A 6,000-nucleotide genomic window follows, 5' to 3' on the forward strand; every position below is an offset into this window, starting at 1 on the left:
AGCCCTTAGCTAAATTTGGATGGACAATCTGACTCAATAATCTCATGTACACATTAACAATGGATAGAGTTTACATCCACTTCATTAACTGGAATGCTGACGAGAATAAAGCAAAAAGCATATGACGAGAATAAAGCTGCTATTTTTGTGTTACAATATTTGTTTGAAAGATCTACCATACTTTTCGTGTATAAGACGAGGTTTTTTTATTCTAAAAGAATGTTTAAAATTGGGGGTCCTCTTATACATGGGTAGTGCATAGTGGGGACGTGGGATTGGTTGCTGCCGCGAGCAGGAGATTTTCAGCGGCGATTGGGCAGTTTATTGGTGGCTGTGGCAAGGGCTTTTGACGTTTTGCTGTTGCTGCGGCAATTGGGCGGGTGAATGATTTTCGGCAATCCCCCCAAATGCTCAACAACCCTGGGCAATCCCCCCCAAAGCTCAACAACCCTGGGCAATTGCCTCCCATTTTCTTAATTAGGAGTCCCCCAAAATTGGGGGCGTCTTATACACGGGGGCGTGTTGGGCATGTTATACACGGGAAAATATGGTATGTCCCCTCCTTCAAAAATGGAGCACATGACAACTTACAGCAATGGCTGTGGCTCATTGGTAGGGCATCTGCTTTGCATGCACAAGGTCACAGGTTCAATCCTCAGCATCACCAAGCAAGGCTAGGAATGGCCCTTGGCTGGAAACTCTGGAGAGCTACTGCCGGTCAGTGCATACAATGCTGAGCTAGATGAACCAGCAGTCTGGCTCAGTAAGGCAGCTTCCTATGTTCCTAATGATAAAAAACACAGTCATAATAATTCTTAAAGTCAACAAACAAAATTGAACAGCATCATTCAGAATAAACAGGCAACCCAGAGGAACCCATAATGGATCATTGCACCCCCCCAAGAATCCTTGCACTGTACAAATAAAGTTCTTCATCCATACAATAATTATGTACTTTTTACTACTTTCTGCATACTAATCTACCAAAGACAGTTCCAGAATGGCAGGGAAGGGGGACAGTATATGTTGGAAGCATCACCAAGACCCATGTTCAGGAGTGAGGAGAAGGGCAGAAGCAGCACAGCGCATTATAGGGCTGTCAGTTACATGTTGCCCCAAAATAGGTAATGCATCAGGAAAAAAGGATGTGGAGTTGCATATGCTAAATTATACACACACACACACACACACACACACACACACACAAGCACATTAAGTAATAATTATTATGACTTAAACGGAAACACAAATGCAGCTGCTGGTTGGGGCATGGAGAAAGAATAATTCCTTTTCAAGGCCAAGGAGAGTCCAGGGTGATATGGGAACATAGACAGGCTTGAAGAAACAGGATAGGCTCTGACTGTTGCTCTGGCCATGGCCTCTGATGAGACAGGATGTGTGTGGAAGAAACAGAAGAACCCTCCACTCTTAGCTCCTTGCCCTCCTTCAACAGCCATTGCCATGGTAGCAAGTTGAATGAGGTGGGACAAGGGAGTGAAATAGGACAGTGATGAGTAAGGGCTTGAACTTGCTATCCTTTATTCCATCAACCTTACCAAGAGCCCTGCTGGATAACACCAGAGGCCCATCTAGCCAACATCCCATTTTTCCAACTGGACATGCCTCTAGGAAGCCCCAAGGAGGAGAATCCTCTACTGCTATTGTCCTCCAGCAGCTGCTACTCAGAAGCAAATAGAGAAATAGGGTGGCCCATTATTTCCAGCTCAGTCTGGTGTCCTCTTCTTCTGCCATTTGTCCAGTATACTGAGAAGTGGACGACAGCCTTCTTTCTTCCTTTTACTGAGCGATGGCAGTTAACTGGGGTGGGGCAGCAGCATGGCCTCCCCAATAACACTCTCATTCCCCAAGCCAGCTCACCACTACTGCCTGCCCCTTCCCACTGCACAGCCAGATTTGGGTAGGCAGTAGATAGGGACAATAACTTGTGCTAACGAGGTGTTCTCACTTTGGGGAGGGTTTAAAGTAGCAAAATACACAACATTTCATAAATAATTTTAAAAGAAACCCAAATTACAGCACTACTCGGAAGTCTGCTCCACTGAACTCAGCAGTACCTACCTCTAAACAGACACAGAGAGGAGTATGCCATTGGGCATCAACCCAAATCCCCATCACTGCTGCATCTGCACCCCACCCAGGGCAAAAAGCAAGCTAATGCCAGATCCCATAGAGAAAGCTAGCCAGGCTTACAGGACCACAGACAGTTCTAGGTGAACAACTTGCTCCAGTAAAGGTTAGGAGCAGACTGAGCCTATTTAAGCTCTGCACTCAGTGCAACTTCTCTCAGACTCCACCCACTTGTGAGTAACTCTGGATTCTTAAAGGGGCCATGCCTCTGGCCTGAAGACAAGGACTCCTCCTTTGTTCTCTCACCTCCAACTTGTATTGTGTTCCCTTTATTGCTGGACTGGTGAGGAGGTTCTGGGGGAAGCATTTGGTTCTTCAGGGGAAGGCGCCCATGAAGGTACCCTGCAGATACAGGAGATTCTTCTGGGGGTTCATGTTCCTCAGTCTCAGTTGTTCCTCAGTCTCCAGCAGCCGCATCAGAGCTCTGCGCCTGATCTGAGCTGAGCTGGAAAGTGTGCAGCCTCTTGGTTGCTGCTAGCCTGAAGCTGCCATGTGACAGTGGTGGGGCCACCTTGGGATCCATCGGATTTGGGGCTGGCTCAGCCCCTCCCCACCGCTCTTCTGGAACACTCCTTTGGGACTTTCTGTGGCCTGTCATTGCAAACTTAATAGGTATAACCTTGAATTCTGTGTTGGCAAAATGGCAGTGGTGTCACATTGCAGGTAGAAGCCATCAGGACTGGGCAGAGGGACCCTTCTACCCAGTACACAGACACCTGCATGCCCAGGACAAAGGGGGGTTGGATTGCAGAGTTGGACTGTTATCCAAAACATATGTACTAGGGAGTAAGCAAAGATGCTTAGGATTACATTGTAAGAAAGCACTGTGAAATTTGTGCTGAATGCACCCTATGCCTTTAAAGCACATTGAAGCACGCATTACCCCTCTAAAAACTCTGGCCACTGCAGGTTGTCAAGAGTTAATCAAAACTCTGGGAGAAGCAGGGCTAACTTTTTTCCCCTCCATAGACCTAACTGTAGCCTCAAGTGATGGGCAAATTAGACCAGGAAACAGCTTGAGGAAAAGGATTAAGCAATTCCTTCTTCAGCACCACTGCACAAATCAAATTTGAAGATTATTGCACTTATTTTAAAAGTTGTTTCAAAAAGTCAGGAATCCTGATCATGGGTTGCATGCATCATGTATGGACTGGGGCTGAGAGAGAGAAGGAAATCAGTTTGTAAACAAAACAAGGATATTTGAAATAAACCTTAGTGGCAAAGTGTCATGTTTGGGTAATCCTGAAGATGTCATATTCATTCCCACTACAGTGGTACCTCGCAAGACGAATGCCTCGTAAGACGAAAAACTCGCAAGACGAAAAAACTCGCAGAACAAATTAATTTCATCTTGCGAGGTACATTGAAAATACAGTTTGCCTTAGGGATGAATCTGTCCTTACTTTAAACTTAGAGCAAGAGGTGGGCAGACTTTAATCACATAAATGGCTTGCAGGAAAGAAAATCTCCCTGCCATTTCTTGTATACTTGGCATCCAAATTGCAAGTGCTAGAAACTGTCATCTGGCACCAAAAATGTCTTGCTGCATGCAGAACATGCTAAGTGACTGCAATGTAGGAGTTCTGTTTTTCAAGCATTTTCAAACCTGAGGGTTACCTCACTTTTGACCCTCCATCCAGCTATTCTTTTTTAAAAAAAAAATACGATCACTGTCTATGTGGAAGAGAAATCAGAGGGTTGTTATTTGCTGTTTGTAATACAGCCAAGCATTCTTTCTGACCAATACGTTTCACAATCAAATTACAAATGTGTCTGGAACAAGAGCCGCTTTAAGCTTTCCTTGTGTAAAAATAAATGCCGGCTTTTTATTTAATGATGTAGTACAGCAGAGCCAAAGTGCTATGACTGCCATCTGCTGGACAAGAAATACCCTTCAGAGAAATCTGCAACGCTGATGAAAACCTCTTTTAAAACGAATCTCTGTGCTGTATTTAGCACAATCTGTAAGAGATGTATGTGATCTATCTTGTCCAGAGAGCACGAGTGGCAAAATCCAGACTCACATGATTTGAGAGCACAAAGCACACTACCCCCATGTCAGCATCCTAGACAAGGCCAATTCATTGTCTCTGAAATGAATGGGAACTTTTTCTGCAATGCAAGTTGCAGGTATGCCTTTGCTGCACATAGATGCAGATTGGAGCCGCAGGAGGGTGAAAGAATTAAAGCCTCCAACCCCCATACTAGGGTCCTGATCTGGATCCCGCCTCCCTCCAGTATAGTTATTCTAGCAAAATACAGGACAGAACACAGTGGTGGGCAGGTGGTGTTGGGGTGACCGCCCCCCCGCCCCCCCCGTGCTGAAATGACTTCAGAGCAATCCATTACAATCTATTGCTGCCTAACCAGATGGCCCCTCTGGAATTTCTTTCTTTCTTTCTCTCTCACACACCAAAATGCCACAAACATTTTAAGTTTTATTTTGTGTGTGTGCGTTCAATATGGGATGTTGCTATTTTAAATATAATGTAAGTCACCTTGAGCACCAGGACCCATCAAACATTTAGTTTTTATTTTCTTGATATTTTTATTATGGAATGTAACAGTTTTAAATATGGCTATAAGTCTCCACAAGCATAGGATGTGGCTAGATGATCTATGTTAAAACACACACTCTCTCTCAAATTCCAGTTACAGATAGGTAGCCGTGTTGGTCTGCCATAGTCAAAACAAAAAAAAAATTTTTTTCCTTCCAGTAGCACCTTAAAGACCAACTAAGTTAGTTCTTGGTATGAGCTTTCGTGTGCATGCACACTTCTTCAGATACACTGAAACAGAAGTTGCCAGGTCCTTCTATATAGTGAGAAGGTGGGGAGGGGTATTACTCAGAAGGGTGGTGGGAATGGGTGATTGGCAGATAGCTGTGATGAGCCTGTTGACGACTCTTAACGACTGCAATAGGTCTTACAGGAAAAAGCAAGGGGTGAGAAGGTGAAAAATGGCTTTGTCATGTATAATGAGATAAGAATCCAATGTCTTTGTTCAGACCAGGTCTCTCCATGGTTTTAAGTTTGGTAATGAGTTGCAATTCAGCAGCTTCTCTTTCCAGTCTATTTCTGAAATTCCTTTGTAGTAATACAGCTACTTTGAGATCTTGTATAGAATGTCCTGGGAGATTGAAGTGTTCTCCTCAAATTCATAAGGGTTTTTTTCTGCCAGCAGTTCAAGATTGACATGGTAGCGGGATAAAAATAAAATAAACGCACCACTAGGGGGCAGTGAAGGATAAAGAAGAAAGGTGATGGATTATATCATCACAGTCCCTATAGGTGCAGGGCAGGTAAAGAGACGGCTGAGGCAAAGGGACTTTGCAGGCACTGCCAATCAGCTGATGCTCTGCAAGTCCCAGCAATCAGCTGATCACCAGGATTTGCATACTCTGCAAGCCCTAACAATGGGCTGATCATTGGTGCTTGCACAGCATTGCACGTGGCACTTTGCAAATCCTGATAACCAGATGATAGTTGGGTTTTTGCAGGAGCTGCCAATCAGCTGATGGGTGGAGCCTGCAAACCACTTTGGTTCAGCTGTATCTTCACCTGCCTCACCTCTGATGTCAGAGGGTGTGGCTTGGTCAAATGGCCCAAGTTTACAAAATGCCTGAAGCAAGAATGTGTGAGGATATGTGCATCAAACAAAAGCTCTTCCTTCAAAGCTCTTTCAATTCGCTGGAAAAAAGGGCAAAGTGGTGTTAGTGACCATCAGCCTATGGTCTAAAAATTGTCTCCAGCAGCTACGGTTATCAAATGACATTTTCCTGCTCAGCCCTTCGCTAGAACTTAGGCCTTAGTTCTTTCTCGTTTTCTCAATTATAACAACAGCCATGGCATA

The sequence above is a fragment of the Podarcis filfolensis genome, assembly GCF_964270895.1.
Source record: "Podarcis filfolensis genome assembly, chromosome: 1".
Taxonomy (NCBI): domain Eukaryota; kingdom Metazoa; phylum Chordata; class Lepidosauria; order Squamata; family Lacertidae; genus Podarcis; species Podarcis filfolensis.